The following is a 26,732-nucleotide window of genomic DNA, read 5'->3' as shown; positions in this document are numbered from 1 at the left end:
CAACTCTAGAAACAAGCAAACAAGCTTATTGTTTTTCATTTGAATTAAGGAAGTTATTTAAATAAGTTTCTTTAAATGCGGCTAAATATCTTGTGCAGCTGTTAGATTCACTTTTAATGGCAATAAAAACCGCTCTGCATCATACTGTATAAACGAGAGGTAGTAAAGTATATATTTATCATCAGCAAATTAAGGATCGAGGATGGGTGTGAGCTTGATTTAGGAGATTGTGCTGAAGTTACAGTTTAATGTAAGTGTATACATGGTAAAAGCACATGGTATTGTTTGAAACCGGCGGATACTAAAAGCAGTGTTATGTAGATTCCAAATTGATTTTATCTCGTTTTCTAGCTGTTAAGTCTTAGGTTTTCGATACACAGAAAACAACAGTTGTCATACTTCCAATATACCAGCGTTAAGTTTATTTACGAAGGTAACACATTAATGAAATGGTAACTGATTTATAAACCATAAACATGTTAACCTTAAGTCATATTTTTACCGGCACTTATATAGATACCAAATTGATTTCCAAAAGCTGTGTATCTCAAGAAAGATGAATCAAGTGTAAAAAGTTTATTTCGACATTTGGTTTATTAGTCTTGCCTGTAGGAAAGTTTCATGACATAAATCAATTTTAAAACATATCGCTTGACCTTATCAATACTGATTGTGGTCATTTACGCTATGTTTTCATAAACATGCTTATTACACGACTGAAATAATTTCAAGTATTGCTTTTCTTTTATTTTTAAACGATTGACATTCTAGAGTATTACAACTGAATTTTGCCATCTAGGGTTTCTATCTCCAATCTATGTGAAGATAATATAATTCACCACAAAGCACTCTATATTTCACTATATTTTAACGTCTAACAAATAAGTCTGAAGTTTAAAACCTGCAAAATAGTATGTGTTGTCCAGATTTAAATATGAACTTTCCTCGGATAGTCGCTTTTGCATAAATGAATATAAAAATAAAAACCCTTTTATGATGGTATCAATGCTAAAAAGGGAAGGCATTAATATTCACGATTCTAGAAAGTATTAACTAACGATACGGATTGATATAACGAATCATCATAGTCATTTACGTCATATGCTCGTAACTAACCAATCTCAATTCTCGCAAGGCAAATATTCCATTTTTAATATCCTATTTTTAATATCCTCTGACATTTATAATGCTTTGACAATGGCAACAGTCTTAAAATTAATGTGTTCTTAGGGAAAACGTCTTTCTTCATCAGTATCTTAACAAATCTCGTTTTTATAGGGGCATATCCTATGACGTACATTTGGGTCACACGTCGCCTTCTACTAGTTTAAATTTAGACCTGCATCTCTGAATAAGAGTATATTATTGCTTTTAGCTTCAAGCGTTTTTAACCCCAACGGTATGCAATACTACTTTTCTTAATCGTTGTTTTCTAAAATGGTTGATACATAACATATTTGGGTACAGTTTCTATAACAATCTTTTAAGATTTGTCATATTACATAATACAATGCCCACTATCGTGTTTCATCTATATCTAAAAATTAATGTTATTGTGAATTGCACTTTCAGTTTTGTGTTTATACATTGAATCTTGGCCATATAATTGTAAATGGCAAAAGCCACGATGTCTTTAAAGCTTGTCATTCTCGTCTGTGCCAAATAAAATGTGTCCGTCCGCTTCCACTATTGGGCTAGAAAATAAAAGGGAGAATTACTGCACTAGCTAATAATAAGACCAACTTGCAAAGTAGTTCTGTTTGTGATTCTCACAATGCTATCTAGTTAACAACTTTGTTTTAGCAGGTGTTTTTTTCATTCATTGCTATCCGTGTAAATAATTGGATTGTATTTCGAAATATTGTTTTGCTCGCAATAATTCATCTCAGAATAGCAGCTAATACAATTTAATGCTATTTTTAGGTGCCGGTTCCTTTTTTCAGTTATGTTTCGAAAACTACGTTCGAATTTACATTGAGCCTATGCAATTTGATACATTTATACTAAGAGTGGTTGCATGTACTGTATAGTAATATGCATGTAATGTGGGTAAAAATGTACTTAATGGGCAAAATACAGTTTGATACATTTTTTAATGGTGTACATATTGGACCTAAATGATCATAAAAATGTATTTAAATTAAAAAAACAACATTTGTTTTCATCTAGTATCAAGTCCAACTTATATTGTGCCAATTTAAAGTCATTGGTTGCATTTTTATTTTTTTGATGCTTTAGTTTGATATGTTTTTCCCAATTATGTTTTCACAAAGAGTACAAATCAATACATGCATATTCAATTCAATTATTAGTCGTTCGAGAACGCATTCACTTACATGCATATAATCAGCGTATTGACCCTTAATGGGTTTCGAAATCAAGTAATGTAGTGTGCAATATAAAAGATAATAATGAAGAAATACTGTTTGGATATAATGTGCCATAAACAACTGATAAAAACGTTATTTCAGAGTTTTCGGATTTATTGTGATATTCATTTAAAAATCGAGATTTAAAACTTGCTGTTTCTTGTCGTGGGATTTAAAGTATGGAACAGAGGAACAGCGTGTTTAGCGAATCATTTTTTACTCAATATCAAGTTCTGCTTTTATGAGTTGAAAATCGATAGAGTGGGTTTATTTTTCATAGAAAAAAATCATTAACAACATCCAGAAGTTATATGTGATGGGTTTTCCTTTTCCCTGAATTGCAACAAATGCCACTTGTTTTGGTTGTATTGTAGGTACTATTAACAACTTTGCTATATTGTTGATAAATGAATTTATTACTATATTTCCATTGCTGCGTTGTTTTATATTCAGGTGTAACAGCCCTTTTATTTTCAAAAATTGACCCAGATCACATTTCATTTCCCCTAATTTATCATTTCTCATCCAACGTTTACCATACTTTAAAGCACTGTTAATACGTAATTTTGTTATTTTGTATAAAAACAACACTCACTGCGTTGGACTTTCAAATTTGGCCCGAAACATCGCGCTAGTTACAATAATTAATATCTGTTGGCTATCCAAGCAGTGAGTTATTCAATATGCGAAATTCTAGTAAGTAATGTTATGAATAACTCCGATCATACAATATCTGGTTTAAGTATAAAGTTTAAAACAGCGTAATATATATCACGCTCTTTTCGAAGTGAGAAAAAAAGTAAATCTCCGTGGAAACCTCTACGATTCAAGAAGTTCATTAGAAAATGTTGTACGTAGACAGAAAACTATGTATTTTGAGACGGATGTATCGATTCTACGATTGTTTCCGGGCGATATTATGGTTAGATCTAAAATTAGTTTTATATTTTTATCCACAAACAGGCATTTTGTTCTAATAAGTGTTTTTTCTAAAGTGTTGCTATCTTTCATTTATGGCTGTATGTCCTGGTGATCGTTTCATTGCCTCAGGTAAGTGTTTACTACTTGCTGGTGTTTGTGCTCTTCTTGCAATACGCAACTGCCAATACAATTCGTTGCTATTATTTTGTTGTTGTCGATGTGGTCATTATTTTTGCAGTTTAAGTAGTTAGTAAATCTTTTCGTTTATACTGTTGCCGTTAAGTTCTATGGATGTCAATAATTTTATTTCAATACCACCATGTCTCTTTAAGACAACATTTTCTCACTAAAGGTCGAATTGAAATAATTTCATTCCAGTAAATTAAATTAAGATCACATTCGATGGTCATGTGCTAGAGAGTAAACGAGATCGTTTATTATCAAGATCGTTATCTTTTCTCTTGAAAATACCAACAAAGCGCTGAATAGTCTACTGTCATCTTCGAACACCCTTCAATAAGGGCAGGGGCTCAAATGGGTAATATTAATAAGATTCACAGTTCTCTCAGTACGACTTTAGAAAGGGTGTGTGTGAACAAGATATTTTCAGATACCATTGCTCGTTTATAAACACTATTTTTCACATTGTTTAATCTAATAAATAGAAACAAATTCGAAGAAAATGTTACTCTCATTTAAAACGTTAAATTAGGATAGTATTGATTTAATGTGAACCAACTAAAATGTGAAATGTTTCTAGACATTACCCAATTAAATGCCAAGTGTAATAGACAGATCATGTTGATACAGACAGGCGACTATGTAAAGCAACTATGCATTTGCATACAACGTCATAGCAAACAGGACTGCCCAAACAGAAACGGTGACAGTCTAGACAACCGTATTAAATGTCTCACAACATTGAATTATTGCAGTTATTTGTTTCCGCCACTACCGCTTAAGAAAATAATTAGGATCTTGAATCAAAGTTTTTTTTCCACTTGCAGTTACTTTCTTCAGAGGAACAGAGTATCTGAATGTTTTTAATTCCCTTTCACGTTTCGGCAATTGTGCTGTCTGAAATTTCCGAAGCATTTTAATGTGATTGTCAACGTCCAAGTTGAAGCACAGAGTTCATATCATATTACTGAAATAGAACTACGAGAACTAGGGGCATTTTGAGGAGCGAATCGAACCGTATTAATGATCATTCAAAGGGGGTTTTTAACGTGCTTTGCAAGAACCACCCTTATAGTAGAAGATACATTGAAATCTACCAGGAAGAATGTTTAGTAAATCAGCAATATAATGGAAACTACCAGGACGAACTTTTTGCAATTAATAATACTGTGGAAACTACCGTCACCAGCCTTCTGCAATTAAAAAACAGTGGAAACGACCATAATGAGCCTGCTGCAATTAATAATACAGTTGAAACTATCATGACCAGCCGTTTGCAATAAAATACATAGGGAACGACCATAATGAGTCTTCTGCAATTTATAATACAGTTGAAACTACCAGGACCAGCCTTCTGCAATAAAGATACAGTGGAAGCGACCATAATGAGCATGCTGCAATTAATAATACAGTTGAAACTACCAGGACCAGCCTTCTGAAATTTAAATACAGTGGAAACGGCCATAACAAGCCTGCTTCATTTAATAATACAGTGGACACTTCCAGGACCAGCCTTCTGCAACAAACATTACAATAATAATAAATTCCTATGGTCGAAAATTACGTTGAACTGTGGATTTTCACTAGCTTGTATTTGCAAGCTGCACTGAACTTTTCGCCATTGGTCTATTAATCCAGTGACATCTGTATCGCGTGTATTAAATCCATCAGTTTTATTGTTGATATATGCATTTTAGGATTCTCTTTAATTGCTGAGCTGTTTTAAAAGTGAATTGTTTTATACTCATATGAACTGTAGAAAAATGTGTCTTACAATATTTCAGTTTTCTTACTCCCATTAATGTTCTTAAAAAAATGAAGGCGAACTACGACATAAAATGCTTACAAAACACGCGAGTTGTATCGTAAATGTGTCTTATGGTTTTCTTTTAAACAAATAGGAATACGTTTAATAGGAAGTTTAAGTTCGTATCATAATAAAATTGCTGGCTTTCCGTCTGGATGTTAAAACGATAACGATTAATTTTATTTCTTTAGAGATATGTTCTCGTTCTATGATGTTTCTTAAAAGATGTTTTACGATTTTCGCCCAAGTCAGTTCTTTATTTCCCTTTATTTTCTTAATTTAGCTGACCGCATTAAGGCGGTTTAAACCCCAGTGAGTTTTTTCCTAGTTTTCTATGACCATGTTGAGTCGGTTTACACACCAGTGAGTTCTTACTTAGTTTTCAATGACCACGTTAAGGCGGTTTACACCCCAATGAGTTCTTACTTTTTTTTCAATGACCATGTTGAGGCGGTTTACACCCCAGTGAGTTCTTACTTAGTTTTCACTGACACGTTAAGGCGGTTTAAACCCCAGTGATTTCTTACTTAGTTTTCACTGACCTCGTTAAGATGGTTTAAACCCAAGTGAGTTCTTATTTAATTTTTAACTGATCGTGTTAGGCGGTTAAAACTCCAGTAAGTTCTTACTTAGTTTTAACTGAACATGCTTAAGTGGTAAACCCTAGTGGATTTTCACTGACCTATCCGAGGCAGTTATCCCGTCATTTATCTGAAAACTTTGTGTCCCTAATTCACTGTCGTTAAGGCCGTTGCCTTGTGCATCTAAAGCGGTTAATTGTCTTGAATTTTAGACTTCTGGGCTTGGCCGTGTAATTTTCAATGTATTGATGTAGCCTGAGGCGTCTTTAGTATGGGGTTTGTTGGCCTTAGATCCTTATGTCTGTTTAAATGTTAGGCTGCTGGGCTTTACCCTGTAGTGTTCATGGTTTCATTAACTATGATATTTGCACCACGAACTCTGGTCCTATGGCACTCATCTGTTATGAGGCTGTGGTAAAGTGTATTCTTAAATAATTGAGGCATTGTTTAGCATGACAGAAGAAAACGATGCATTCCTTTGCTGTGAATATCTTTTGGAAATAAAGGATATCAATGTTTGGTTTGTATTCATTCCCCGATCAATTGTTTAAGATCACTATTTGCTTCACAAAGTAAAGGCTTGCCATTCCCCCGCACGTAGATATGATGTGTTAGCAACAGGGTGCGAGTGGAAAAAAGATGTGAGTACTGTTTTGGATTTAACTGGATGTTGTTATAATATACATCGGAGATTTGAAGAAGATCGAAAAGATTGTAATGGGGTCATTTACCTGAACTTAAAAAACGACCTATGCAATTGTCCACAAATGTTTTCGCAGAAAACTAACTTACGAGCTTGGATAATTTATTAAAGTAAATCCATTATTGCTGGACAACATTATAATTTGTCCAATGGGGGGTTGGCACTTAGTCGTTGGTGACTTGTTCAGTGATAGAACCTTAAATGTACTACATTGTTTAGCGAAGGCTTTAAATTTTGGCAAGCATAACTATCCTTAAATATCAAGCATCACCCAGTATCGTTATCTGTACTTACACAGTTACTTTGCTTACTAATTGAAAGAAGTATGATGTAAATTGACGATCCTGTTGTGTTAAAACTGTTGTCTTGTATCTAATGCAAACAGATGTTACAGCTCTTGGATTCGTTTATGATTATTACAGACACGTTTTGTCGTGCAAGTGAACAATTACTCTCTATAAAATGACAGTGCCATGCCAATTCATTGTTACAAACCAGATGCATTATTGTTTAGGACATGACATTAAGCACGTGAGATTTATATGCGGAAATGTCTATTATAGTATCTAAGCGTGAAGAAGGCTAGAGTTTATGTGATGGAAATGTATGAAAGGTACAGTGTATTTAGTTCAATAAAACAAAGGAAAGTACAGGAGCGGACTCTGTTGCCAAAACCATGCATTTCTAGAATTCCCTTTATTTTTCCGTTGTTTGAGAGTTAATCCATTCAAAATCTCGAAAATAGTCGACAACTTATGGATTAAGTTATGAAATGTCCGTATTCTTTAAACAACACATCCTTTAAAGCGACGACAGAAAACATGATGTTCAACTAGACCAATTTGAATTTTGTGGTAATAGATTGAACTGTCTTTGACAAGAATATAATTGAAAACTATTATAATTATAACATGTTTATAGCAACACAAACGTTTAGTTTAGAAATTACTGCGTGTAGACAAGCATTGCATAGAGGCTTGTCAATTAGTTGAAACAATATAGAATTACTTGTATTGCTATTTGTGTTAGGCTTTACAAACACTAAGGGGTGTAGAATAACCGGAGGTTATGTAATATAAAGTCATGTGGCTCTGTATCGTCGTACGCGATCATGTAGTCGGAGACAGTTGTATTGATCATGCTGTTTTTTTCGCTAAAAGGCGCATATTTAGTTAATACATTTGTATTTCATTTTTTCAACAAATCTGTGTTTTTCCTTCGGCCTTTACCACCATTTTGAAGTACTAAATGGTTTAGTTTGTAGCTTTTGGTCGTGGTTCATGACTTTAGATAGCAATTGTCTATGGTATCGATGGGTTAACCCCTTGTTGAAAATATAGTTCATCAATTACAGCATACTGTCAATTAACAACAATTAATTATTGTTCATACCGATTGTATTTGTCTTCTTCATGTGCTCTAATGCTCATAAACGGCGGTTGAGATTGTATTTCATTCGGATTTTTATCAATTATCAACTACGTTGGCGGCTTTTCCGTATATGGAAGAGTATGTGCTGAGGAAGTGAAAATATAATATGAATATTTTTATCCCTTGATAACCCGTTTGTCATCCAGATTCGTTTTGCAAACTCAATGTTTATTGTTATACAATTGATGCAGATTAGGATTTTATTTTCCTACTGTTCTATCTTTCCATGGCGCTTTAAACTCAATTCTGATTGCTATTGATGCCTAAATCCTTAATTGTGTCAACATATCAGTTTGGGTTGCTTTCCAGAAAAAAATATAAAACGTTAATTTGGGTGTCATGGATTAATACCATTATATTCTGTGATAGAGCATGATGTAATACCCTCTGTGGATAGGATACTTTTATTTTTTTAATAATATATTAAGGGGCAAAAATACATCTGACGATTTTTTGTACTGATTTTAGTTTGGTATTGTTGTTTTTATCGGACTTGATGTTCACCTGAAGTAATTTACCTTATTTAGTTTATTATGGCTTTGTCTGTGATTTGCTATTATTTTTGGAAAAAAAAGAAACGCTTCTTGTTTATGAAGACTGGATACTTAGCACTTGAACTAATCACTTAAACTGCATGTGTATTACGTGCTTAACTTCCATTATATTTGTATTCTAATTCATGTAATGATGCCATTATTTATTCATGATTATGCTGTGTATATCTGAACATAGCCAATGTTTTATAAAAAATAAGTATTGTTTAAACAGACATATGTAAATCTTTACATTCGCCTAGCATTTTGTCATGATAAAGAAAACGTTCATGTCGTTTTACGAACGAGTTGTTGTTCAGACGTTCATTTGCATATTTCAATATTGAACTACGGTTAGTGCAATTTTATTTAAATGATATACGCTGTTACAATTAATATTTGAATTTTAATGAATAGGTTTTTTTATAACAAAAATGTCAAAACAACGACTGATTACATTGGATAGTGTTTACATGTAGTAAGCTCGCACGAGGGCGTTATTGCATATTTCCCAAAAAGCGCTAACGCACCTATATATATATATATAAATATTGCAAGCTGTTTTAAGATCATGCAGCACAAACACAGAAATTAATGCAATTAAACCTCAATGTTTGTTGTTTCACTCTGTGTTTCCATGGCTGATGTGTGTATGTGTCTAATTAATATTGTATTGGCATCCATTTTGCAGTTATCTTGTTTAATCAGTATTAACAAAACTAATTTGAAATTTGCAAAGAGTAATAGAGAGAAATTAGTTGCATTAATCGTGATTCTCATAATGTTCGCTCTTATGAGGTCGGCTATTATTAGTATCTGGAAATATAAGGGCATCCTAAGAGGATATATGTATTTCTGCGGGAGGAAAGCGTATCGGATTTGAATGCCTTATACTTTATCCATGACATACATTTCCGCTTTGTAAACTAAATATTTCCCATTGTCTTCCTATTTTTCAGTCATTTAATGCAACAATCAGTTTTATACTGTTCTTAGTGCGTTTTGAACATGATGTTTAACTACGAAAGAAATTCAGATCTGTTTTGAGACAAAGCCTTAATTTGTGTGTCCCAGATTACCATTATTGTCAGTGATTTTCATGATGCTGTGCTCCCTTGTGTATTAGATTTCATATGTCTAATTGTATTTTGCCGTAAATGTATCTCCCTGAGCAATGTTATGTAGACAGATTATTCGATATTGCAATCAATTTATGGCGGACTAATCAGTGATCGGGGGATACAGAATTTGCATTTCTTAATTCCTTTCTTACTAATTTTCCAGAAGGTTATTTAAATTTACAGAACAATAGCTAACTTAGAATGCCATGATTTTAGCTCCAATATATATTCAGATAATTGTGCCAATAGCTTAAGTTATCACGTAAGTTTTTTTTTTATAATCGAAAGTTTTCAAAATATAAAGAAAAGAAATCTGTACGAGAAACATATAAATGTTTCCGATAACTAATCATGCTAAATGTCAAAACACAAATAATACTAAATGTTTTTTACAGCTTATATGAAATAAAATCATGAAAATAAATTGATTGGTGAGAGTAATTAAGAATAGTTTTACAATAATTATATAAGCTTTTATTTTCATGGAATTGTAATAATACAGGACTTTGTCACTAACAGGTAGCTTTAATTATCACTGTAAATAACAAGTACAATGTTAATAATTTATATAACGTATTATTTGAATGCATTTGATGACTGTTTACATATTACAGTGTATATATTTCAAACAGTCAATGATTAAACATTGGAGATACCGGTAAATGCATTGACAAGTTTGATTGCTTGCTCAAGAATCATTCAAAATAATGACAGATTGTCTTTTTAGGAAAGTTGATTTATTATTCCTGTTGTATACATTGTAGTCTCGCTTCCGTATTAAAAAAAAGCATGAAACGGACGTTCTAGTCTGGCTTGATGCCTGATATGGAGCTCTAGTTAATAGTTTCATTCGCTGGTCTCGAATAAAGCCATACAAGAACAACGGTCTAAGTCTACATAAATTTGCTGTTATGAAGGAAACGAATATTATTATTTTTTAAGGTACATTAGTTAAATAAAATCAATGTTCTGCATGTTATTGTATTTTAAAAGCATGACTTACTGAATTTTACATATGAAATCAGATAATAGTATAATGGTATCCCTATACGTTATATATGAATTCAATTTGATCTTTGAACTTTGAAAAAAACAACTTAACATAGAGCCTGATGTCCCTTGGACGCAAAATAAAAACATGATGAAAGGTAGCTTCAAATTGATATCGAGTATGCGAAAAAGGAGTAAGGTCGTTACATAAAGATTAACATACAAATTAAAACATGTAGTTATCTGATTGTTAAAATGTTGAATTTTATGCAAGTAGGAAATGTTTTGTTAAACGTGAAATCTTGAACTTCAAAACTGTTCTCAGCAGTATGGAAACACAGATCGAGACGATTTGCCATTCAAACTGACGTTATTTTTATGTTTGTATAAAACATGCTACTGTATGCAAATGACATGAAAATTGTATCAGTATGTCCTCTTTAATGCATAGTGCTTAGTTAAGAGATAAGTGAAGATTATAATGATTGTTCGAAATAAATACATACCATAAAATGAGAACGGAGACAATGTAAGAGATTGACTTTGATCTGTCTAACGATGTCACAATTTTAAGTTGACAATATGATGGATTGGTTGGCCTTCTATAAAAGTTGTATTTCTAGATGATTATGAAGTTCATGTATTTATCTTATGGTAATGACGTGCCATTAATCCAGGTGAATGTATAAGTAGCTTTCATCTTAAAACATCAAACAAAGAAAATGAATTGCTCGTACTCAGTTCACAGCGTGAAAACAAATACAGGTGTCCTATATGAGACGACTGAGCGAGCGTGCCTTGTGTTGAGGTATTGAATATTTTTATTTCGACTAATTGAATAAAATGGAGGGTTTTGTTATTACCGCTTCAGTTTTCACGCAGGTCAATATATTGCACAAACATGTACAGTCACATAACTATCAGCTGAATGTTACGCGTGTTATTCTGATTTAGAATCCGCATTTAATACACTTTCGTGCTTATAGTTCCATACAGTTGATGATAACATGTACAAATAAGGAGCATACAGACCCTAGTTCACTTTGCATGTAATTAAGTTACCTGTGTTTGAAAAGTACGTTCGGTAGCCTGTGTTTGAAAACTAAGCTGTTTCTCAAATAATGCGTTGATATAAACCATATGTCAGTATTCAAAATATAATGATTTAAGAGCATAAATGTACTTGAGTAATCTCTAACTAACAATGAGCTGTACTCAAATACATTTTTTGCTATAAAATATATTTTCTTCTGAATTTTGATCAAAGATTTCCGTCAACATATTCTATGAAAGAACGTGATAGACTAGAACTGACAAGGGCAAAATGTTGGGTTTTTTTACCTCTGAAGCATCGCGTTAACAGCAAGCGGGAAATCAATTCGCAAACGCAAGCAGCCACGGTCTCTGAGAAAACAATAATGGTAAATCATGGAACTTTAATTTTTGCGCGTGGCTTTTCCTGTCAGACAGTTTATGCCTTTGCAACTGCAATAGCGGACAATTGTGTATTCCTGCTTCCTGTTGTTTACTTCATTTTAATAGTTTAAACTCAAATCCTTCTTGCAGTAATTAACCATGGAAATAATGAATCAATGATGTTTTTTCGAGTTCGTCTTCCCGTTTTGTCTTTTAAGTCATAGTGTGATTTTACGAATAAATTACCAACTTGTTATATGATATTTTGGAAGAACGGCTCGTTTTTGAAGAGATGAGTAACGCCACTGCAATACCAAGGGCACTATGATAGTCCCATACTGTGTCAAATTAAACCTGTGGCTATTAAGAGAAAATCATTTTAAGAAAAGTATCTAGCCGTGGACAGTTGTAATGACCTCGCATTTTGTTATACGATATTATGATAAAGTTATGACTGTCATCCCTTTCACAAATTGTCCGGTTCAACCAAAAACGTATTGCAAACCATGCCTTGATATCCATGTTTAAATTATTTGGATTAAGTAATTATATTATGTCAATGAATTTAATGTTTTGTATACCTTTATATACTTGACCTTTCCATTTTGTAAATATATAATCATGATTATGAACAAATTATACGCAAGTTTGGAAGGTTTTTATGTATTTAATCATACTTCTCATAAACCTGCGTAACAGCTGTTCAAATCGTCTTGAAAACATTACATATCACGACATAACAAATAACGCAAATCCATCTTGACACTGTCTGGATAATAAATAATACGTTTATTGGTTACAAACCCTCTTCAAATCTCTATAAGCAACAACAGTGCCAACAGCAACGTATCTTAGAATTGTCGTTATTGTTTCGTCTATTGGTTTAATTATAAAACAGGCTTACTTTTTTTTCTTTTCTTATTTTAATCGGTTCCTTTATATTTGGCTAAATATCATGTGCAACTGCTAGAATCAACTTATATGACAATCCGCTGTGCATCACACTGTATATACTTATCATCAGCAAATCAGGGGTCCGCGGTGGCAGTGAGGTTGTTTTGAAAATATCAACAACAACTACAAAGCGCTGAATAGTCTACTGTCATCTTCGACCACCTTGTAATGAGGGCAGGAACTAAAATGGGTAATATTAATGAAATTCACAGTTCTCTAAGTACGACTTCAGAAAGGTTGTGTGTGATTTTCAGCCACCATTCCACGTTTATAAACACTATTTTGACATTGCTTAGTCTAATAAATAGAAACAAGTTCGAAGAAAATGTCACACTCATTAAAATTAATAAGGTTAATAAGGATATTATGGCTATAATGTGAAACAACTAAAAGGTCAATTGTTTTAGACATCAACGAAGCCCATGCTAAGTGAAGTAAACAGGAAATAATGCTTTAAGAACGCAACTATGCAAAACTACTATGCATAGACAAAAATGTTGTCAGTCTAGACAGCCAGTATTAAATGTTTCACAACATTGATTTATTGCGGTTGTGTATTTCCGCCACTGTCGCTTAAGTAAGTAATTAGGATCGTATTTCAAAATTGTTTCCACTCGCAGTTATTTTTTCTTCAGAAGAACAGAGTATCTGATTCCAATGTTTTCAATTCCCTTTCCCGTTTTGTCAATTATGTTGTCTGTATCTAATATTGCGTTTCCGCTACAGTGTAAATATGTCAACGTTTAAGCTCATTCAAAATTCACATTACTGAAATAGAACTACGAGAACTAGGGACAATTGGAGTAGCAAATGGAATCGTAATGCTGATCATTCAAAGGGGTTTTGAATTGTGCTCTATCAGAGTCAATGCAAGAACCACCCTTATAGTAGAGTATACAGTTGAAACCACGAACCTTTAGTAAATCAACAATTCAATGGGAACTACCAGGACGAATCTTTTGCAATCAAAAATACAATTGAAACTGTCATGACCAGGCTTCAAAATCAACAATACAATGGAAATTCCCATGAGGAGTCTTCCTTAATGAATAGTAAAATAGAAACTACCAGGACAAGACATATGCAATAAAAATACAATAATGATAAACTCTGCAATGGAAACTTCAATGATTAATCTTTTGCAATGAAATTTGAGGAGAATCACCAGCATGTGTTCGAAATATTATTTGAATTGTGGATTTTCACTAGTTTGTGTTTGTAAACTGCACTGAACTTCTGTATTCGCCATGGTCTATCAATCAAGTGGCATCTGTATTGCGTGTATTGTAACCATAAGCTTTATCGTTGATTGTTTTTTCTATGATTCTTTTTAATTGCTGAGCTGTTTTAAAAGTTAATCGTTGTATACTCTTGTGAATTTTTGACAAATGCGTCTTAAGTAATTCAAGTTTTCTTTCTCACATCATTTTACTTTAAAACATGAATGGCGAAAATACGGCATAAAATGTTTTTTTTAACCTGTAAAAGTGTCTTATTCTTTTCCTTTAAGCAAATACAAATATGTTACAGAGAAAGTTTAATATCTTATCAAAATGGAATTATTTGCTTCTCGTCTGGATATATCACCCGGATAGTTAGATAGGGAAATATGTTCTCGTTCTATTTTTTAAGTTATTTTACGTTTTAAATCCCCGGTGAGTTCTTATTAAGTTTAATGTTTAAGCGGTATAAACTACAGTCAATTCCTACTTTTATTTCACCGACCGTGCTTAAGCGTTTTAACACCAGTGAATTCTTACTTATAGTTTACTGACCCTGCTAAGGCGGTTAAATGCAGTTTTTATTGACCTTTCCTAGGAGGAAAGCCCGTTATTTAACGGTTAAGCTCATTTAATGCGTGTGTTGTCTCTTTGTTACGTTTGTATTTGTGCGTGTGGTGTTTCTGTTAAACGAGGATTCTTCAATGATATGTTTATAGACGATTGCATAAAAAGTCCACCCAGGCTTACCTGTTAAATTGATGTAAATAGTAAAGGGCTGCGTTTACTTGGGTATGCATTTTTGTTTGGGCCAATGGTAGTCGAGAATGTTTCCTTTTTCTGTTCAACATTTGTAACGTTTATCGAATATGACGAATGAGCAAAGTCAGACCAAATAAGTTAAAAGACCAATTTTGACGATCAACGGCTGAGAAAGTCCGGCCTATATTTTCTGTAGATTGCCATATTTGTACTCTACGATATACAGGATGTAAATTCATGATAAGGTATGGTTCTGATTTGTTACAAGAAAGTGGTTTTATTGGACAGACGAATATGTAATATTCGATATGTTTCAATTTTGTAAAAACTACCGGTGTGCGTACCAAATTTGAATCTTGTTTCCAGGTTAGTTTTCTTGAGAATCGGTGTATTCTGGAGCAAATATTCTGAATAACTTTAACTGTTTGCAGAATTATTGGAATATTTACTCGAACTGAAACTATAGAATACTAAATGAGCTATTTTTATATAAGCTCATAACCTTCGGGAAAATCAACAAGGAACAAATCAAACAATCAATTCCGTATCCTCCGATTTCTGGTTTGTCCGCCATAACTTGATTGTAAAATCAAATTATCTGTCTGCAAAACACTACTCGGCGAGAAACATTTATGGCTTTATACAATTAGACATGTGAAATCTGATCCACAAGGGTGAATTACAGCATAAAAATCACATACAATACTGGTAATCTGGGACACACAAATTATGGTTTTGTCTCAGAACACATTTATTCCTTGTATTGCTTCATAGTGAGATCTACTGATAAAAAAGCATTATGAACAGAATATAACTCATTTTGCATTATATCACAAACAGATAGCAAGAAAATTTCGAAAATCTAGTGTACAAAGCGAGGATGTATGCCATGGATAAAGAATAAAGCCTTCAAATCCAATATTCTTTCCTCTCACAGAAATACAGATATCTTCTAATGATGCCCTAATAGTTTCAATGTACTAGATAGCCGACTTCATCACAGTGAATATTAATTAAGCAAAACACGATTAAAGCAACTGAAATTACTCTTTGCAAATTTGAAATTAGTTTGATTTTATTTTACGTAGATTTAAGTGTGTGTACATTAGAAGTTAAAATATTCAGATTTTTTTATTGTTAAAGATTTGAAAACGTTTGGACTGTTAACTTTATTTTTCATTTCAGATGTTTTAATTTTAGCATTACTAATATGGAATTTCCCTTGAAGAACTGTTAGTAATATAGTTTTAATTTGTGTATCTTTGTCTGTTGCGAATGGTGTTCGGTACCATTCGAAAGCAAATGGTGTATCATTGCAACAAACAATTCCCAGTTCATGACAAACACAAACACAAAGCAAATTATTATAGATCATTACGGAATGCAAACATTACGATAAGAAATTAAATGTCATCGTACAAAATTAATTTGTTAAAAATGCCACCAAACTCACTAGACCATAATTGTACATATTGCCCCATGATGTCTGTTCTAATTATATTGCGTGCTTCATAACCCTTGTGTTCTGCGATCTGTTTCTAAATCTTAAAGTGACACTCTTATTCAAAATCAATACATACACATGTATAACAAACATAAAAATTGAGTGATAAATCTTTAACTACTTAATGAATAATGCATTTATGGAAAATATTAATTACTAATAACAAGATTGTAACAGGGTATTTAAAAGATGAAAACCCAAACATATTAAATGATTGGTGAATGCTAAAAGATTTACAGTGATCTTCTATAGTCTCATAAGGTAGAAATACCATGTTTTCTGCGCATTTCTTTCACACTAAACTCGGAATCCTTCAAAAGAACCATTGTTTTCGACATTAATTTATCCTTTCTGGTTAATTAAAACAATTGCATTTATTGTGGTCAATCTTATTTGGGAGTATTAGTGCATCTTTAAATAAGTAAAACCACACTATTGGCAAACGGCCTTTTCAAACACCTCTTCAATTAAAGAGAATCCTGGAACAAAATTTATGGTTGAAATGCACACAATACACATGCAGCTTAATTGATAAGCCAAAGTGCTAAATAAATAATACAATGAAAAAAACATGAACACGCCCAGTAGTCGAACATTGAAAAACAAACCCCCTTTTAGGGGCACAAGCCAATGGCCAAAGTCTTCAAAATCAAAAAGCGTTTTCTGTACCCAAGAATGAAAGCAAATCATATTACAGACGAAGCCATGATAAATTGTATAAGGTGATGTATTTTATGTGAACATCAAGTTCGAGAACAACAAGAAAAACAAAACAATATCACTACAAAATGTTTTGCATGTACTATCACAGGATAAACTTGTATTCATTTAGGACACCCGAATTTACGTTTAAGATTTTTTTTTTCTGGAATGTAAAATGAAACATTTGGTATTGTTGAACCGATTAAGCATTAAAGCAGTAATATCAATCAGAATTGATTTAAAGTGCCATGAAAAGATAGAACAGAAAGCAAAATAACTGTTCACATCTGCATCAAATTCATAACAATAAACATTTTACTTAACAGAACGAGCTTGAATGGCAACGGTTGATCCAGGCATAAAATGACTTATATTAAATATTCACTTCCTCAGCACATAATTTTTTCCATATACGGTTACTTTGATAATAAATTAATTGATCAAAATCCGATTAACGTAGAAGCAATTTAGGTTTGCTGTACATATCTAGGTTGAAAGGGGGAGTCAAAAGGTAATACAAGAAAGCACCATGCACATGACAGTAGACTGTAACTGATAAACTATACTTTCAACAATTCAGCGCATCTCTACAGTCGAAAACTGGTATCCATCAACTACGACTTAAAGTTCAAACAGTTGGTAATTAAAAAAGATAGTACAGGGCAAAAGAAAAATCCAAATTTGTTTAAAGAATGACATATTATCTTAATATATTTACCCCCCAATATCCATCTATTGAATGAATTGCATTGCGGCAAGTGCGATTATTTTCCAATGAACGCAACATCTTCGGATATGTTCGGATCGCAAATCATCACATACCAATATACATGTAGATTGAAGATCGTCATTTGATAAACTGTTTCCGATAACGGTCGGGTCGTTATATTTACAGAATGGGTAAGAAAGAATAACTGTTAGGTGTTATTACATCTTTTCAAGTATTTTGTTTAACATCTTAAAAGAAATAATGAATTTTTAGTGTAAATATAAGTAAACGAATTGCGTGATTGATGCAATTTTCAGGGATATGGGAGCATGGAGTCTCATCACACTTTAACCAGCCAGACTGCGTTTAACCCCGAGAATGACATCAATACCGCCATTCATGCCTTTGATGTGCGTTTTAGAAATACAAACAGCATGATCAATACAACTGTCACCGACTAATTGATCTCTAACACAGAGCCACGTGGCTTTATATTACATAGCCCAAGGTTATGGGATATCCCTGATTATCCCTCAAGTGTTGCCAAAGCCGGACGGAAATAACATAAAACGTGTATTCCGTCTTTTTTCGACTAATTGACTAGTCTCGACGCAATGCTTGAATAAAACAAGTAAATTCAATACTTAATGATGGCGTTTTTATATAAATAATGTTTTTCAATTCTATTCTTGTCAGAAACCTAAGCCAGCAAATCAATAACCACGAATTTCAAATAAGTTAAAAATATTTCTGGCTATTGTGTTTTCTGTCATGGCTTGATGTGTTGTTCATAAAATTAGAACATTTATACCTCTACCACGCTTTGTCTTCCATGTTCGAGATCATGAAAGGATTAAGTTTTCAAACAACGACGAGGTAATGAATAGGAAAGCTAAGCAGGATCCGTCCCTGTACTTTACTTTGTTTTCTTAATTAAATATACTGTACCTTTCATACACATCAATAACATAAGCTCAAGCCTTCATCAAACGTAGATACTGACATTTCCACATATAAATCCTACTTACATAATGTCATGTCCTAAACAAGTATGCATCTGGTTTGAAAAAATGGAATGGCATGTCACTGTCATTTGATCGAGAGTATTTGGTCTCTGACACGACAAAACGTGTCTTTAATATCCATAAACGAAAACTAGAGCTGTGACATCGGTTTGCATCAGATAAAAGACAGCAGTTTAAATAACAATATAACATGATCGTCAATTAACCTTACACCTTCTTTAAATTAGTAAGCAAAATTTAACTGGTTAAGGCATAGGCTATGATATTGCAGATGCTTGCTTTAAGGGTAGTTATGCTTTCCAAAATTGAAATTCTTTGCTAATCGATGTAGTACATTAAAGGTTGTATTACACAAGAAGTGACTAACGACTTCGCTGTTTAATAGAGTTTGTAGTTACGTTATTAATTTTAACTTGTTTCGGTTGAACTCACCTAGACCCAACTCAAATAAATTTTATTGTAAATAAAGGCCTCCAGCCCAGAATACAGCATAACACAATGTTTACAATAATAACACAATAGTGCCACCCTACTTAATGACTTTTTCAGGTTTTTCCTTTCTTGTACCTCTATTCTGGTCCGAAACATAATTGTTCTCATAATAAAAAATTCGGTATGCATATGATCAATTTAGTTGAAGTTAAACCTACTTAATGGTAATAATGTACATTCATTGCTCGTGTAAAAGTTATTTCTTTTTGAAGTTAAAAGTTTACACCAGTAGTACTTAATATTTAATATAATGATAGCTGACTGCATTATTATTCGTCTAAAAGTGTTTTGTCATCATTGCATACATATGATACTATTGATGCGTTAATACCTTTATCATTGTTAATTTATTGTTTTCATTGCTTGTATAATAATTACCATTCTAAGAAGTTACCAAAAATATATATTAGTGCTGTTTAATATTTATTAAGATTATTGCATTACTTATTTGCTTAATCGGGTTGTGTACTCAACTGTATAGATCAACGGTCTAAAGAAGATAATTATATTAGGCTATGCATATATCAATGTTAATTTAGGCATAGAATGCTTGGTTAATAGTTTTTGAAGTTAAAATGGCTTTACTGGTAGTGTGTAATATGAACAATATTAACATTACCTGTCTGTATTTTAATTGGATCAATTTATTTTATGAATAGTTGCATAGTTCTACTGAAATTATTATTTAATAATTATGTATGAATATTTTGAAAAGGCAATTTAATACCTGAGTGTATTACTACATCACATATTGAAATTGATTTTATTGTAACCCTTCATCTCCATTTCCTACACATTCCCTCTTGACATTGTTTTGAAAACAATATCATGTTTCATATTCTAATCAAGATTTCTTTTTTCTTCTTTCTATTCTTATTGTTCTCAAATTTGCATGAATCCATATCTAAAAAATAAAACAAACTTATTCCTATTTTTTAGCATTAGAAACAACCTTTCTCGCATAAATGATATATATCGTCTAATCGTCAATCATACGCATTTTTCTGGAAATGAGTAATTTAATTCCTTTGGAGAAGAACTCTATAAGCTTTGCTTTCGTTCGAATCCATTTCAATATTATAGACAACTTGTGTGTGTGTATATTCTGTGTAGTTTGTTTGTATATGTTGAATAAAATATGTTTAAATCAATGACTTTTTTATCTATTTTCAATCGCAATCATTATTTGTGAAACAAAGTATGCTTCCTGCTTAATAGTAAACGTCTCATGATTATTCATTAGCTATAAAATGCAATTTTACAGTTTTGACGACTGTACCAAATAAAATGAAAGTTTGCCGTTATGCCCTCATATTGTGGACACTCGAAAAAATCATCAAACTTATTTTCAATGACTTGCAAATTTAATACAAAGTATTTCAGTCTTCACGTTATACATTGTTATGTTTGCCCAAGTTTAATAAATTTATGATTAGAGCATCTGAAGCGTGCCAGTGCTTGTCAAATCTGAAAGGGAAGGTCGATTTTTCAAGAGTAATCAGTGATTTAAAATATATTAATGTCACAGGGTGAAGAAGTATCTATATTGTTTGAAGTTAGCTCGTAAGTTATATATCCGTGGTGTCACATTTTGTTTATGTTTTTGCTCTTTGTTCTATATTCACCATAACAATAGCTACACAAAACAATATCAACAAAACATTTATGTCATGTTCCCCTAATAGTTGTTTGCAGTGAACGCAAGCAATCTTTTCTACGTGAATGCTATGAATTATAAAATAAAGACGCTTAACCACACCCTCATATCAGATGAGTGCCTTAGTTCGAGGTACATTTAAATTGCAAAAGAGATAAAACTATGCATCAAAGCACCTTAAAGTAATTAAAACCATGGACGCTACAAGAATATGCCGAGCAGTCTAACATTGAAACAGACATACGGATCTAAGGCAAACAAGAGACACCTTATGTTACAAAAATACAACGAAAACTAAAAGGCCAAGTCCAGTAGTATTGATTACAATACACCCCGTTAAAATGCTTAAGGCAATGGCCTAAAAACAACAACGAATTATAGACCAAAACTTATAAACACTACTTACACCAATACAAACACCATAGACAAACAAAAACAAACAAAACTGCTTTACCGGTAAATGACGTGATAAGCGCTTCGGATAGGTCAGTGAAAATTTAGAAAAAAAAAACTGAAAGGGGTTTTTACCGCCTTATCACGGTAAGTAAAAACTTAGTAAGAACTGGATTGGGTTTACACCGCCTAAGAACTCACTGGAGGGTTTAACCGTATTTTTTTAAAGCAGAAAAGTTTTTTCCTTACAAAATCAAATCTCCGGGTGATGTAAGGTCCAGACGAAAAACAAACAATTTCATTATGATAACAAACCAAGCATCCTCTTAAACTTACTCCTATTTGTTTAAAAGAAAGCCATGAGACACATTTACGATAATACTCGCGTGTTGTATAAATATTTTATGTCGTATTACGCCTTTCATTTATTAAAGAGACATTGATGATAAAAGAGTTTTCAAACTTAATTACTGATGACGCATTTGTCTATAATTCACATGAGTATTAACCGATTTACATTTTAAACAATACATCATCAATAAAATTGATGGTGTCAATACACGCAATACACATGCCACTTGACTGATATATCAATGGCGAAGACAAAGCTCAGTGCAGTTTACAAACTCAAGCTATAGAACCTCTAGAGTTTAGCGTAGTTTGAAACTCAAGCCAGTGAAAATCCACAGTTAAACATAGTTTCCAACCTCATGCTACTTTATATCTATAATTCAACGCAGCTTTGAAAGAAAAATTACTTTATCAAGCGCGGGCTTGAGATTATCCTGAGTAATAATTGCAGAGGACTCGCGCTGGTAGTTTTCATTGCTGAACTAATTGCAGAAGATTCATCCAGGTAGTTTCAATCGCTGACTTCGTTGCAGAATATTTATCCTCGTACTTTCCATTGCTGAATTAAGTGCAGAATATTTATTCTGGTAGTTTTCATTGATGATTTAATGGTAGAATATATACCCTGGTAGTTTTCATTGCTGACTGAATTGTAGAATGTTTGTCCTGTTTGTTTCCTTTACTGAATACATTGCAGGCGATTTATCCTCGTTGATCCCATTGGGAAAAAAAATTGCTGAAGATGTATTATTATTGCTGAAGGCTGGTCATGGTATTTGCTACTGAATTTAATTAAAGAAGGCTTGAACTGGTGGTGTCTACTGTATTGTTAATTACAGAAGGCTGGTGATCGTAGTTTCCACTGAATTGTTAATTGTAGAAGGCTGGTCATCGTAGTTTCCACAGTATTGTTAATTGCAGAACGTTGGTCATCGTAGTTTCCACTGTATTGTTAATTACAGAAGGCTGGTCATCGTAGTTTGTACTGTATTGTTAATAACTGAAGGCGGGCCATCGTAGTTTCCATTGTATTGTTAATCACAGAAGGCTGGTCATCGTAGTTTCCACTGTATTGTTAATTACAGAAGGCTGGTCATCGTTGTTTCAACTGTATTTGTCAATTGTAGAAGGCTGGTAATCGTAGTTTCCAATGTATTGAAAATTACAGAAGGCTGGTCATCGCAGTTTCCACTGTATTGTTAATACAGTTTTGTTAATAGTATTGCGCCCAATACCCCGGGAATGAGTATCCTTGCACATTCCACAGATCATCACAATCTAAAATCATTGTTTACTAACTAGCAAATTACCGGCATGGTCAATGTCTTTGCAGTGTGTAAGCGCGACTTCCTGGTGGATAACATTCATAAAATAGCAGGAGAGATCTCGATATTTTCGATTAATATATAAATATAAAAATATATAAGATGTCTCAGGTAATGTTCTGATATATAAAGCAGGAGAGATCTCGATATTTTCGTTATTGTCATCGTTGTTTCCACTGTATTGTCAATTGTAGAAGGTTGGTTATCGTAGTTTCCACTGTATTGGTAATTACAGAAGGCTGGTCATCGCAGTTTACACTGTATTGTTAATACAGTATTGTTAATAGTATTGCGCCCAATGCCTCGGGAATGAGTTTTCTTGCACATTCCACCGATCATCACAATCTAAATTCGTTGTTTACTAACTAGCGAATTACCGGCATGGTCAATGTCTTTGCAGTGTGTAAGCGCGACTTCCTGATGGACAACATACATAAAAAAGCAGGAGAGATTTCGATATTTTCGATTTATACATACATATAAAAATAAATAAGATGTCTCAGGTAATGTTCTGATATATATAAAGCAGGAGAGATCTCGATATTTTCATAACAAAACATCATAACATTACCTGAGACGTCTTATATAAATTTATATTTAAATACAACAAAATATCAAATATAGCGCATAAGTTGAAAGCAGCACGTGACCTAGTGTGGTAAAGATTTTCCTTTAAAAAGAATACTTTTCTGTTCAAAATGAGGCCCCAAGACACATAGGCTATACACTAGTGGAATTTACTGCGTATCAGCATTATTAAAAGATAATTCAAATCTGAAAAACGTATGCAAAAAATACACCTTGCAATCAGTGTTGCACCGCTATGAAAAACAATTCAGGAGAGCAAATCGTCTTATCTTTAATCTTTTTTTACAAATCTGTTTCATGAAACTTTTGCTTCAAGTAAAAATATTTCATGCATATATGATTCAAAATGTCTGTCCTTATAACTGTGCGTGATTGCCAACGATTATTTAAGCTGTAGTTTGGTATTTATCCTCAAAAACAGAAAATGACTTAGTAGGCCAACAACTCTGTAATTAAGAGAGAAAAGCTAAAATCTGCAATTACAATTTATGGCAAACATACACGCAAAACTTCGATATATGTAATCTATACAGTTAAGCCATCCAGTGAACTATACAGTTATGCAATAAGAGTGATGCATTCAATCGTATTTTCAAAACGAAATCCACTAAATGGGGTCATCTTACCATCCAGTGAACTAAACAGAATCAGCAGTATCATTTCAAGTTCTCAAACGAAGTTCACTTAACTTAATCTTACCACCTAATAGACTATACAGTATATACAATTAGAGTGACCCGTCCAGGTTTACAATCGAAGTCCACTTAATGGGGTCATCTTACTAACCGGTGATCTATACATATACGCAATATGCAATTTAAGTGAACCTTCCGGATTTTAAAACGAAGTCCACGTATAAGGGGCATCATACCATCCAGTGAATTATACATATTGAGTATATGCAATTATAGTGACCAATACTGGTTTTCAACCAAAGTCTGCTTCATGGGGTCCTCTTATCAACTAGTGTACAACAAACATTCCCACCAGGAATTTCAGTTTACATGTTACGATCAATAATTTCACTTAACTATTCATTGAAATTTTTCTTGTTAAATCAAATTAACTTGGCCTAAACTGACCACTGAATATATACTTAGATATGTATTGAAATGTCTCAGAAAAACTAATTCGATCGTACGATCTTGCATGGTTTAGATTGCCCCCGTACGGACAACCTGCCTTTCAAAGGCGCAATATCATAACAAAAGGGTGAACAGTAAGAGCATTTTTGAGGCGTCAAGAGCCGTAATTGATACCACTGACTTGAAGAGAAATGACAGACAATTTGATTCACTTCTCCTCTAATAAAATAATTTCCAAGCGGGACGCATTTTAATATTTTGAGCTTATAAGCAGGCGATTTGTTACTAGAACAAAATGACCATATGATATAGGAAATCTTCATTGATCCCCTGAAGGGATTTACTACGAAATCCTATTGATTTGGCATGCTCTATAAGCCTCTTGATTTTTGGCGTCTGCAAATATTGAACTTAATTAAAATTATTGCATTCCTCTCTGAATAAAAATGCTAATCGAGTGAAATAAAAATTAAAAGGTTCATTAATTAATCGGAGTTTTTGCAAAATATAAATTATGGTATTTATAACACAACGTCCCTAAATGACCTATGACGTCTGGAAAAGAATTGTACTCAAAGACCTTTCCAACACCGTAGTGAACAAGCCAGTTTTGCCTTTAAAGGAAATTATTAGTTCTTCTTTCTAAGCTGTAATTTCAGGAACAGTCGGAGAATTTGTAATAGGCATGTGCAGATATGAGAGAAGAAGAATCGTGGTATTCATGAAAACGATATCGATATAGACGTAGACCGTGGTAGAGTTTCATTTAAATTATATGTAATTGTGGTCGTTTATTTAGAAATGTTGGCAATATCATACCATTTGTAAAGAGTTAGGAGTATTTAACCCTTGCAAAAAGATATTATAAAAATAAAATAAAACAATACAATTTGCGGAGGTAATAATTAATAAAAATGATACATATAGACACATTATTTATTTTTTTCAAAATACTAACAAAAACATTTTTATTACAAATAACTTTATGTGTCGCATTGTTGTACTTTAAAATGTTAATATCGTTTCTTGTATAGCGTCATTCCATATAATTAAATAATTTCTTTTTAGTATATTGAAATGGTTTCATGGGCGTAGCAACAATATTTTTGGAGCTACATACATCACAACTTTTTTCAGTCCATTTTTCACAATAGTTTTTTGTACGATTTGTTGAACTGTCATATAAAAACAGGAACAAAAGCTGACCCACATTTCGCACAATGATCAATTCAAATTAAACATTCAAAGAGACACACGCCATGATAGGACAATTCATTCACTAAGGCCATCTTACCAACGAAAATATCGCTCTTAAAGGTGCAATGTTTTAGAGCTACTTTTATCACACGATTATTCAGTCAAATTGTACTAAGGCAAGGGCCTATGCTATTGTCAGACAAAGTGAAAAGTCTCACAAATCTCTGGTGCGGACAAATATTTCTATGATTGTTGGGGCAAAACATTGTTTTACCTAAATGTAACATAATGGTTTATACGAATTACTAATCTTAATGCCATTACTATTGTCAGACAAAGTGAAAAGTTTCACAAATCTCTGGTGCGGACAAATATTTCAATGATTGTTGGGGCAAAACATTGTTTTACTTAAATGTAACATAATGGTTTATACGAATTACTAAAACCTAATGCCATTACTATTGTCAGACAAAGTAAACTGTCTCGCAAATCTTAGGTGCTGACCATTGATTCCCTAATTCGTGATTTTATTTTTGCAACGTGCGGTGCCGTTTGGCTCAGGTGTTCAGACCAGCAGATAAAGCTGATTCTATTGCGAAAATTGGAATAAGTATAAGGACAACATCATTGTAGTAAGTGCATATGTGAACAATGCACATTTCAATTTAATCAAATTATTTAAGCATAAAATGCACCATGAAAAAATGATAGGCCCA

General features: G+C 32.8%; 1 protein-coding gene across 1 annotated transcript in view; it reads left to right on the top strand.

Annotated features, from left to right (window-relative positions):
- Positions 1-26,732, top strand: part of LOC128234727 (uncharacterized) — a 126,581-nt gene that overhangs the window by 457 nt on the left and 99,392 nt on the right. The gene's annotated exons all lie outside the window — the stretch shown is intronic.

This window comes from Mya arenaria, chromosome 1, assembly GCF_026914265.1.
Source record: "Mya arenaria isolate MELC-2E11 chromosome 1, ASM2691426v1".
NCBI classification, from domain to species: Eukaryota; Metazoa; Mollusca; class Bivalvia; order Myida; family Myidae; genus Mya; species Mya arenaria.
The sequence above is the reverse complement of the archived record's forward strand: the minus strand, read 5'-3'. Positions and strand labels throughout refer to the sequence as shown.